This window comes from Heterodontus francisci, chromosome 42, assembly GCF_036365525.1.
Source record: "Heterodontus francisci isolate sHetFra1 chromosome 42, sHetFra1.hap1, whole genome shotgun sequence".
NCBI lineage: Eukaryota > Metazoa > Chordata > Chondrichthyes > Heterodontiformes > Heterodontidae > Heterodontus > Heterodontus francisci.
In genome coordinates this window covers 7,971,870-7,984,332 of record NC_090412.1, presented here as the reverse complement: position 1 = coordinate 7,984,332, position 12,463 = coordinate 7,971,870, and the positions used below count along the sequence as shown (strand labels likewise).

The window sequence follows — 12,463 nt, the reverse complement described above, 5'->3', positions numbered from 1 at the left end:
AAGGTGGCGTGGGCCAGTGCTGGGGCAGGAATCCCCTATCGGACAAGGCACCCATGGAATCTACTCACTTTTCCCCGCCACATTCCCCAACCATGGGACCCTACACTTTGCTAAATTTTGAAAGCTTCCCTCTCCTTCTACTGGATCCATCTTTTGCTTCTTTGTTTGTCCCATTACCATCTCGCTTTTGCCTTGCACCATCATCCCTTCTGTCATTTAATCACTCCTGTCTTCCACCCCATCACTGACCTTCCCCTTTGTTCTTTCCCTCCCCAGCCCATCTTTCGCCCGTTTCTGTACTTGCTTAAAAACTGTTAAATGCCTAACATCTTTCAATCCTAATGAAAGGTCATCATCTTGAAGCATTAACTCTGTTTCTCTCCACACAGATGCTGCCTGACCTGTTGAGGGTTTTACAGCATTTTCTGTTTTTATTTGAGACTTCCAACATCCAAAGTATTATACTTTTGTTTTCATTAATTTCCTTTCTCGGGGTCTGGCAGGTTTTTGCAGCCCAGATGGGTTCTCTGGCAGAACCCAGACTGCAACTATCAAAGTTCAGACTGTGACTCAAACACACTTCCCACATTCTTATGGAATTAAAAAAAAAAGATATGGCTACCAGCAGCAGTGAGACAAGGGCGCGGGGCCAGACCTGTACCTTTGATGTTTGCAGTACACAATGGTGCCCAGTGGACCTAGACTGGTCCTCAATGTACTGCGGTCACCCCAAGCACCCAGAGCTGAAGCACAGAAATAAACACGGCTGCAAAGGAGGAGTCCAACAGTTAACTTAAAGAACAATGGAAATTTAGATTTTTTCCCCCCCCAAGGCCTGCAGCAGGAACCACTTCCATGTCTCTTTGCGGAGATGTGTCAATCAGCATTGAATAAGCTGCTCATAGAAGAAATGCTGTGTTACCATTTAAAATTTGCAATGAGTTCCACAGCCAATTTTACACTGCTGTTTGATCTTGGGAGACCAGCGTTTGGAAGCCAGCTCCCAGCATTTATACAACTAAACCTGGCTCTCTTTCACCAACAGTAGATTCACTGACTCAAGTGTTTTGTTTCTTGGAATCTGAATTAAAATGGAGCCAACATAAGACAGCCTTTTTGGGGGAAAGAGATGCAAAAATATATAGAAATGGTGCGAGTGGGACCTGAATATGGTTGTCTATATTCTCTCTCCAAGCTCACCTGCCCCTCACAAACTCCTTCTACCCAAAGCTTCTCCCAAATATTAAGTGTTAATTTCAGGAGCAGCCCAAATCAGTGAGATGGCTTTTCATAGAAGGATACAGCATAGGAGGCGGCCATTTGGCCTTACATGCCTGTGCTGGCTCCTAGGAAAAGCTATCCAATTAGTTCCATTCATTTTCCCTTGCCCTATAGCCCTGAAAAATTTTCCTTACAAGCATTTTTAAACAGATAAAGACTTAGGAACAGTTTGCCCCTTTGACAAGGACCTAAAACAAAAGTGTCCAAAAAGATGAGAAACTTTAGAAAGACGTGATCTTAAATTTGTAATAATTCATTAACATTTTCTATCTTGAGAACTACTTACTACTTGAATGTGATGCATATTTTGATTTAATCTTTGGTTGTAAAACAGAAAGTCACTAAAATCAAATGGCATTTCTCCCCAGAAAAGGTTAAAAACAATAATGCTCTGTGAATTAGGAAACTGGAACCTCCAAACCGATGGTGGAGGGGCAGGGAGAGGAGAGACTCTGATAGGGTTCCTTTGGGATTCTGAAGTCAAAAGTCATTTTTGTAACGATGGCACCACCTTCTTCCAGATAGCACGCACCATCTTACAGACATTGGGATAGGGCTGCAGGGCCTATATCAATATTTGCAGAGGGTCTCAGACAGCGTGTTAGTATTAGCAAGGGGTGGGGGGAATCCTTTGGGATTCTACCAATACTTGCAGGGAATGTCCCCACCCAGAAATACTTGAAAGGCACTGTTGTGGGCTTAACATTGAGGTATATGAAAAGCATAGAGCACAATGCACCATTGCTTCGAAACTATTTTTTTAAATTGGGATTGTTTTACAAGAAATACTTTGTAACACTGTTGAAGAATTCAAGAATGGGCGGCGCAGTGGTTAGCACCACAGCCTCACAGCTCGAGTGACCCGGGTTCAATTCTGGGTACTGCCTGTGTGGAGTTTGCAAGTTCTCCCTGTGTTTGCGTGGGTTTCCTCCGGGTGCTCCGGTTTCCTCCCACATGCCAAAGACTTGCAGGTTGATAGGTTAATTGGCCATTAGCAATTGCCCCTAGTGTAGGTAGGTGGTAAGGAAATATAGGGACAGGTGGGGATGTGGTAGGAATGTAGGATTAGTATAAATGGGTGGTTGATGGTCGGCACAGACTCGGTGGGCCGAAGGGCTTGTTTCAGTGCTGTATCTCTAAACTAAACTAAACTAAAACCTCAGCTCCTTCGCCATCAGACAAACTCTAATCTCAAAGAAGCTCCTGGTCGTGGTTTCATTATGTCAGATAGATGACTCAATTACTTAATTTTCCTTTAAAGTTCTTACTGAATTATGTTTGCCTGCTTGCAAAATGGTCACAATAAAAATGACAGCAAACTGAAATACAGAACATCTGTGCCCAGAGCACAGCTCATATCAAAAGACTAATAACAGTTTAGTGCCAGGTCTTAGCAGTTGCTGAGATCCGGTACCCTATAGGTCTGCAGACTAGATCGATTAATCCCTTCACCATTACAAGCACATTTAAGATAAGAGTAGCGAGATATTTGAAGCAGTAGAAGATACAGGGCTATGAGAAGAGCAGGGTCGTGGGATTAGTCTTGCATTGCTCGAAAGACTTTCTGTGTTATAAGTTTCTGTGGTTGTAAGTTAGCATCCATGTGTTCAGTAGAAAGAAGTCCACACCACATTTTTAAAAATAAGGCCATCTTTTTAGAACTAAAAATTGAGAATACAGTAACTAATTACATAAATTGAGAGGTGGGGAAATTTAATAAAGCCAGATAGCCTGTAAAATGCAGTTGAGGATTTTTTTTTTTTTTTAATTAAAAAACAAGCAAATTGTTTGGTAGCTGACAGATGTTTCCTTTGGGTACAGTCCAAGTAATTACAATCTTAAATTGGAATTGAAGTTCTTTGTGCTCCATCAGACTGAAAGCCACAAACTCAACATAAGAACTTTCATTTAGACAGCACCTTTAACATAGTAAAAGGTCCCAACACGTTTCAAGCAAAATTGGACATCGAGGTATATATATAATAGGACATGTGACAAAAAGCTTGGTCAAAGATATAGGTTTGAAGGAAGGTCTTAAAGACGGAGAGAGAGGTAGAGAGGCGGAGAGGTTTAGGAAGAGAATTCCAGAGCTTAGGACCTTGGCAGCTGTAGACATGGCTGTCTATCATGCAGTGATTAAAATGGGGGAACGCAAAGATCTGAGACAGTTTTGGGGATGAAAGTTATACAGTGTAACTTGATCACGCTTAAAGGTCGTTAATTCAGAGGCTAAACTGACACCCAACTCACAGTGAATCTGCTTGAAGCATTCAAAAAATACCAAATGGATGGAACTTAACACAAGCAATAGGAAAGAGGGATTGCGGAGTCGACACCTCAGCAGAGAGATGAAAATGGCCTGAAATCAAAACATAAACTCAACGCAGCCACCATCTAAACTACCCAGCCATCACTATCCCGCCTACTCTCATTAACAGACATGCAGCAATGAGACTGAGCCTCTTACATCAGGTTATAAACGAATGAAAAATTTGCAGACTAAAGTTGCGGTTTTGGCAATGTCGTAAAGAGGTCAGTTAATGGAATATGATATTTAATTAGACACTAAAACAAAAAGATTAATGCTCGAGACTACCCTTTGTTATAGAATTTACAAGCCTGTTTGTGAAGAAGACATTGAGGCCAGAAAGTTTAGGTAGAGACTGTTTATTGCTTGCCATAGAGCTTACTTCTCCATTCCTAACACCACTCAGCCAGCGCTGGCTGGCTCTTCTTTATATATACACATTTGAATATAATTAACTAATTAACACCCAACACCCTATTACCTTGGTATTTATCATCCATTAACAGAACTTCAGACCCTAAAACCCTTAATATTGGTGTAGCATTTATTTCATGGGTTGGCTCGCACGAGTGAGTCCATCCCCTTCAATATATTGTGTACGATTTTCACTGTCATGGCCTCTTAGGTTATTTATATTTCCTGAGTGGGGCAGGCAAGACTTTGAAGAAGCCATAATTGTGAATTCCCTCCAGCCACCATCATCCCCCAAGTTAAGAGCCTCTCCATGATTCCACAAGGAATAGCACAAGGCACGCGACAAATCTGGTTCTGTAGCACTTGCAAGCGTCACACTCATGAGGCACAACATAATTTGCAAAGGGTAACCCATGAATGTAGAATTTTACACAAGAGCAGAAAACTGGCTCATGTCCCATTTGCGTGCAGGCACCACACGCACATACATCTTTTGAAACAATGTACCTTTGGATGGTATTGACAAGTACTGTTTGTATTCTTGCAAAAAAGATGACAATTATGGATATATCCGAATATGAAAAATTTTATTTTTAGGTTGACTCTAAGACTTAACTGCCTGAAATTTGAGTACAAAGCTTTTGTTAACACTGAACAATTCAGTAGCAGTGAACAACTAGGATGTAGTGTGCAGAGCATATGTGACTCTCCAAAGATAATCATTCCATTTTTTCAGCCCTCACATCCTTTCAAGTGCCTCATTCTTATAATCTTTACATCTGGCTTCCACCTTTCCACAACCCTGCCCGGAGGTCATAATTAAGCCGACAAGAAACAATGCTGTAATTGTAAATCTGAGGTTAACAGTAATTTATGTTAAAAAAGGCACGCTCTCATCGTTTTGGACAACACAGATGTAGCCTTCCCAGTTTTACTTTTAAAAACTTTAAACAAGAAGCTTACCCAAACTGTTGTGTCTATTCACATGCTTTCATTCTGCTTCAGTGAGCGACGGCTCTCTCAGAGCAGTCCCATTGCTCTCCAAACTTGTACAGTCGCATAAAGCCGTCTGGAAGAGAAGAAAACAAGCCACATCAGTGCAACTACAAACATCTTGTTCAAAGCGAAGCAGCCCATGTGTTTGTCATTACCCTAACCCACTGCAGCACAGACCATCACTGCTTTACTCGCTGTAAATTCTGTCCTGGGGTGGAACCTGCTATAATGCCTGTAAAACCGTGGAGCTTTTTTTGTGGGGCAAGGGGGGGAGTTTGGCAGAGGGGCGTAGAAGGAAACAAGGATGAATGCTTTCTTGGCAACCTGACTCCTGACAAAACAGAAAAGTTGGCTTAAGAGAACCTGATATTCCTCTTATCTCAGGGCCCCAAATCCCTCCAGTTTTTTTTTTTCAATTGCTTGTTGAATTATCCCAGTCCTCTTAGCAAGAGGGGAAAAAAATGTTTGATCTTTGTCTTTGCAAGCTGTTTGCTACCCAATGCCCTGCACAACACAGTTCCACACGTAGTAGCTGAAGTAGGCAGCAGGGGACCAACAACAATAACTTACATTTTTATAGCGCCTTTAACATAACAAAATGTTTCAAAGTGCTTTACAGGAGTATTAACAAACAAAATCTAGCACCGAGGCACATAAGGAGGTATTACGACAGATGACTGGAAGCTTTGTCAAAGAGGTAGGCTTTAAGGAGGCACAGGTAGGGAGGAGTAGGGAAGATAAATTCCTTTAATACATAGATGTCGCAATTAGTTTCATTATATTTCTGTTGCATCATAGTATCAAATAGCATTTACAGCAGGGTAAACAGGGTATTAAGATCAAAAGGTCCATGTCGGTGGTTATGCTTCACACAAGCCTCCTCCCACCCTTCTTCATTTAACCTCTTCAACATAACCCTCTATTCTTTTCTCCTTCATGTTTGTCTAGCTTCCCCTTAAATGCATCTATGCTAGTCGCCTCAACTATTCCATGTGGTAATGAGTTCCACATTCTTAGCACTCTAGGTAAACAAATTTCTCCTGAATTCCATATTGGATTTATTAGTGACATCAATTCCCCTCTGTATCACAAGTAGACCTGCTCCAAAATAATATGAAGTAAAAACGATTTAGAAATAAACTACTCCTGTGTACGATATCATGCTGAGGTTCCCTGGCAAGATCTTCTTTGACTACAGAACACTTCAGTTGAAATCTCTCGAGTGAACCCATCTGCAAACACACTGCTGGCTATAATCCTGTAGAAATTCATGCACTGACCTTTGAGTTAGAAGGTTGTGGATTGAAGCGTCCTACCCTCTGCCCCCCTCCCCCGTCTAGGACATGAGCACATAATCTCGGCTGACACCTCCAGTACGTTACTGAGGGCATGGATATTCAATCATAAGAACAGAAGAAATAGGAGCGCGAGTAGGCCATTCTGCCCCTCAAGCCTATTTCCCCCATTCAATAAGATCATGGCTGATCTGATTGTGGCTTTAACTCCACTTTCCTGTCTGCCGGCCATAACCCTGGACTCCCTTGAGACTACTCACAGAAGTCCCAGCAATACTGTTACAAGTTTTGTATCAAAAACTTAAAATTCTGCGTGTTTTAAAAGAGTGAAAAAGGATTTCAATGGACATTGAGACACCTGCAAATAGCTGAAACTTTTAAATGTTTTGAAAGGAAGCTGAATTTGTGCACAAGAACAGGAAGGCAGGTAATTTCAAGGAAACTAGCAGGGGTTTGACCACTTGCCTACTCTTTGAGTGACAGTAGAGACTTTATGACTAGGCATGTGACTTAGTTCTGGAAGTTTCAGTTTCACTTTGGACCTTTTAAAAAAAACAGTGAGTTGGACAAAGAGCAGGCATTTGAAATTTGGTTTTGACCTGCCTGGATATCAGAGAGGAAGTCCCAGAAAAAGTGTTACCTCTCTCTGGAAAGGAATCCTGCATCTCTTGAGAAGAAACCCTGTATTTCAAAGGTGGCAGATTCCTATTGCTTCCTGTCTCTGAAGAATCCTTGCATCAAGTGTGGTTCCTGTTGCCTCCTGCATTTTAAGAAATCCTGAAATCTGAAGAAATCTTCTACTGCTATACTGTTGCTATAAAACCTAAGTAGTCCTGTTACTGCACACCTGATGGAAGAACTATGTGAAGCTTGCTGCAGTTGGATTGCCTTGAACACCTACCCATCACAAACTGTTCATCAATCTCGCCTGGAAAGACTTCAAGTGGCATTCAACTCGTCGACTTCGGGACACCTCACCAAACCAAAGAACTTCCTACCAGAATGTGACATACTAAGTTACTTTATTATTCCTTTTATTCCTATGGAACAGCTGTAAACCAAAACCCCTTTTTTCCCCAGTTAACTGTTTTTATTTTTTGAATGTATTATGAGAGCAAGGGAAATAAGGAGCTTTTCGTATATAGATTTACTTCATTATTGGTTAAGACTTGTTTTTATAATAAATAGTTAATTTTGTTGTTGATTAAAGAAACCTGGTTGGTGTACTTTATTCTGGGGACAAATAGAGTATTTAATTGGCTGTTTTTTAGTAGGTGGGAACATTTATTGATATGCTGTGACCTGTGGAGAAGTGGGATTGAATTAACAGTGCACCCCTCCCACCTCAGTCATAACAATATGCTCAAGCCATCACTTCCTCAGACCTCAATTCCGAATTGAGCCCTGGCAATTTGAAGTTAATCCCAAAAAGGAGAAAGAGCCATTGGCAAACACTAGCATCAAGCACAGGACTTTTAAGGAGAGTTCTACCACCTTGAAGCCTGCTCTCCATTCCAGCCCATATATACTCCAGGCTGAGCCAAGTATCAAAACAAAATCAAAGAAATAGCTTGGAAAACAAAGTGCATTTATATGGGTCCTTCTCATATCTCAGAGACCTCTCAAATACAAATAATTACTTTCAAGTGCAGTGACTGTTGTGCTGAGAAACATACACCAACAACAACTTGCATTTATATAGCACCTTTAATGTGGTAAATTATTCTAAGGCACTTCACAGTTATCAGACAAAGTTCGCCACCAAGCCACACAAGGAGAGATTAGGACAGACAACTGAAAGCTTGGTCAAAAAGATAGGCTTTAAGGAGCAACTTAACAGGAAGGTGACAGGCATTTTATGCATAGCAAGACTCCAAAAATAGCTTGGAGATAAGCAATCAGATAATCTACTTTTGTTGTGTTGGTCGAAGACAGAATTTACCAGAAGAGTAGGAGAACTCTTCCACACTTCTTTGAACAGCACGTGGGATCTTTAATGTTCACCTGAACCGCAGAGATTTTTTAAAAAGCACAAGCCTCTGAGGAACTGGGATTAGCAAAATATCCTCTTTCCCTCCTTTTCGGTACACTGAACTTCTTGTCTAGACGTTGAATGCTGGCAACAGAACTGGCCAAAGTTTCTGAGCCACACAGTGCCAGGGTGATGAATGAACACATTCTTGCCTGGTTTAGTGTTCCAGATAGACAACAACTTCACACATTCATTCTACTGGGGGCTGCTGCCCAAGTGGAAGACGAAACTTTGCAAACACTAGAGCTCTGAATGGCCCAAGATCCATCTCCAGCCGTGGTCTGACTCCCAAACCAATTCAGAGTTCCGGCCACTGACCAGATGTGCCGGCTCTGCTCCTGCAAAAAGATGTCCACCACTGCTGAAACCACCGTTGGCACATTACACTTTCCTTCCAGTTCATCTTGTCTGCTCTGTGGAGGCCAGCTGGACAAAATATGGGACCACGAATTTTAAAGAGAAAACATTGTGCGCAAGAAGACGATCCAGGTTGATGAGAAGCCACAAGCAGATCCCTTGTGCCAGGGGACTAAACTTTGAAAAGAGGCTTGAAACACTTGAGCATTTCAGCTTTAAAAGGAGGCAAAGGAGAAGGGGTCTTTATGTAGAGGGAGATAAGATTATTCCAGGTTATTGAAAGGAGACATATGTACAAAAGGCACATTCAGGAACGGCTGACAAAGAGCAATCAGGGCTGAGAATGGTCATTGGACAGGATGGTGGAGGCAAACCCCAGTGATTCGAGTGGCAGTTCAAAGCTACAAGGGGTTATGCAGCAGAGGAGCTTCGTCACAGGTTTCTATGGAAGGATGAGCTAATTAGCCTCAACCATCTGTACTTATCCTCTTCACACACAAACATTGCAGGAGAGCCCAGACGGTCTATAATCTGGATGAATGGGCTACAATAATAATGACTCAGTGGGTAGCACTTTCACTTGAGTCAGAAGGTTGTGAGTTCAAGTCCGACACAAGACTTGAGTACAAAAATCTAGGCTGACACTCCAGTGCAGTACTGATTGAGCACTGCACTGCCGCAGGTGCTGTCTTTCAGATGAGACGTTAAACAGAGGCCCTGCCTGCTCTCTAAGGTGGATGTAAAATATCCCATGACATTATTTTGAAGAAGAGTTGGGGAGTTCTCCCCAGTGTCCTGCTCAATATTTATCCTTCCATCACATCACAAAAACAGATTATTTGGTCATCACATTGTTGTTTGTGGGAGCTTGCCGTGTGTGAATTGGCTCCCACGTTTCCAACATTACAACACTTTCATTGGATGTAAAATATTTTGGGGCATCCTAAGGTCATAAAGGTGATATATAAATGCAAGTCTTTCTATATTTCTTTACAACAGCCAAGATAAAGGCAAAGAATACTGCACCAAGAAATCATTTAATTATCCACTCTTTTGCTCCTTTAATTAATGAGGCAACCTCACTAGATCTTGTGCTCCTCTGCTCAGAGCACTTGTTGCTTATTTACATTGGTGGCCTGTATCCCCAAGACATGTAGTCACTGTTGTAATGTTAGAAATGAATGTAGAAACAACACAAAGGAAGGGCACCTGGACCTGTAATTCTATCTGGGCCATGTGTGCATACAGAGGGTGCACAGTTTAATTCAACATTTTAATACATCCATCCTCCAAAGCTGTGTACAAACAGCTCTTGTAAATTCAGTAACCATACACTTAAAAAAATAAGTAAAACTTGAATGACTTATCAACATGCCCCTGTGCATCTACGCAACACTGAACTCATAGATTGCAAGCAACTTGTACATTATGGAAAGCTTTCGAACCAAGAACATGCCAAGATATCCACAAGGTCAAAGGCCTGTCTGGAGCTCAGTGTACCCTACAGCCCAAGCATGGTGTCTCGAGAATTTGGTGTTCTCTTATTTTGTATTTGCTGGCCCATGTTATTTTTGCTGTGTACAAATAAGTTTATTCTGCAGCGAGAGTAGCAGTTTCCTTTAAGTAACTCAGATGCTTTTAAAGTGAGCTCCAGGAAGACATCCCAAATGCTCTGAGAGATCAGATGTCTGGAAGTTAGCAAGATGGTTCTCAAGAGCAGGTCAATGTGGTGAGGTTTGAAAATCACTGGTGCAGGGTCCCAAATACACACCATGAAACAGAGGCAATGATTGAGAGATGTTCTCTGCCCTGTCTCACCTTCTAAATAACACTTTCAAGTAAGTCCTCGGATGTTTGTGGTGGAGAAACACAGCTGACAATCCAAATCAGGGCCGTGTTATTCCACAGAATGCAATTTTCACTTCACTGCTGGGAGAGAGAACATACTGAGCAAATCTATTTCCCAACAAGTCACAAACAGTATTTTAAAACAACTCTCCACTTTGGTGCAAACAGTGCAGTGAAAGTACAAATAATTCAGCCTTGCACAGTTTCGCAATCCAGATTTTCAAACTGGGGTGCCTGGACCCAAGAGAGGGTGGAACGTGAGTGAAGTGGTGCAGGGAAATCCCTAAATTGGATGTCTGTAGTTGCTGACGTACTCATCTCAGTTGCCACAATTTAATATCTTCCACAAGAGAAACATTTTTCCTTTGTCCGTCTTTCAGAAGTTTGGACAAGGGGTCTCCAGAATAACATTAAGATTTGAATGGGGGCCCGCAACACAGAAAAGTTTGAAAACTACTGCATTGCAAATCAAAACTGCTGCACCCCAAAAATACACTAAGTATGGGTTAGCAACTGTATAAAGACACACTCACACCTCAGGTGTTTTCTTTACAGAGTCACTGCAGTTATTAAGAATCCCACATTCTGATGGTTACTAAAATTGTTTCTCCAAATTAAAAGAAATTAGCTTTGTGACTCAAGCCCAAAGCACAGAGACTCAGAAAAAGATGTAGAGACAGACTCCTTCCTACATCACAGCAATTACATCAGCACTACAGAATCCTAGGACACCTCATCTCACTTTCAATCATTCTAGCCTTACCATCCGATATTTCCATAGGACTCCAGCCAAAATAAATACTCAATAGAGCATGCATTTTTTGACATCACTCACTTTAGCAAAACCACACATTACAATAACAGGATCCTGTCTGGGATAAAGAGAAGAAACAGTTCTACTCATGGGGAATGGAATATTTAACTCATTTGTGACTTACTGCGCACACAGGTTCAGACAAGAAATTTAGCTGGTTGTTTGGGGCTTAAAGTGGGGAGACGACTTATACATAAATCATTATGGTGGGTGGAACTGTAGCTTACTCTATGGAGCGCACACATCTCCCCTGACCCAGTCCTGCTCTTTTCGTCTATTCTGCACTTAACCCGCCTCTCCTCAGCTCTGTCACCTTGCTGCCTATTCCCTGTCCCTGCTTTGAAAAGTGCATTAAAGCAAACTGTTATGTAGAGATAATAGGGCATTGTACATTGGAGCCTGTTAACCCTTAGGACAGTTCATCACTTAAGGGAGTCATGGAATCCAATACTTTGGGTAACTTCTTTACCCAAAGAGTGGAATGTTGAACTCACTGCCACAAGCAGTAGTTGAGGTCAATAGCAGATTTGTATTTAAGGGGAAGCTAGATGAGCACATGAGGGAGAAAGGATTGGAAGGATATGCTGATGGGGTGACAGGAAAAAGATGGAAGGGGGTTGCTCTGGAACAGAAACACTAGCATAGACCAGCTAGGTGGAATGGCCTGTTTTGTGCTGTGGGCTTAGCCTCAGGCAACTGAAGTCCCTAAAGCACAGCAGATACTATCCAATAGTGAACTCATTCCCTTCCTCTCCCCGTTATTCATACAAGTCCTTTTTATTCTCTGCTTCCGCCCTTTTTATCCTATTCTCTTGGACCAAGACTGCAGGCAGCTGAATTTCCCTTTAACCTTTATGGTGCTCCTTAGACACCACCAGAAAGTGAACAGGGCTGCAGGGCAGCACATCCTGACTTTCCCACGCCTATAACCAGGATGTAGCACTTGGAAATATCCCCCAGTGGCACAAGTGAGATGGGCAACTCCATCATATAGAGAATCGTGGAGTCCATTACAAAACTTTTACCATCAACTTTATTCAATTGTATTGAAGCTGGCCACAATTTATGCTGGAATGAAAGGCCTGCTACCCGACGGGAACCAATGACATGTCGGGTTC

The 12,463-nt window shown here is 42.0% G+C and overlaps 1 protein-coding gene across 3 annotated transcripts in view; it reads right to left on the bottom strand.

Moving 5' to 3' along the window:
• Positions 1–12,463, bottom strand: part of csgalnact2 (chondroitin sulfate N-acetylgalactosaminyltransferase 2) — a 58,757-nt gene that overhangs the window by 33,903 nt on the left and 12,391 nt on the right. For all 3 annotated transcript variants that reach the window (XM_068020478.1, XM_068020480.1, XM_068020479.1), the window contains exon 2: positions 4,967–5,072. The gene's annotated coding sequence lies outside the window, so the exon portion shown is untranslated. The remainder of the gene's footprint in view (positions 1–4,966; positions 5,073–12,463) is intronic.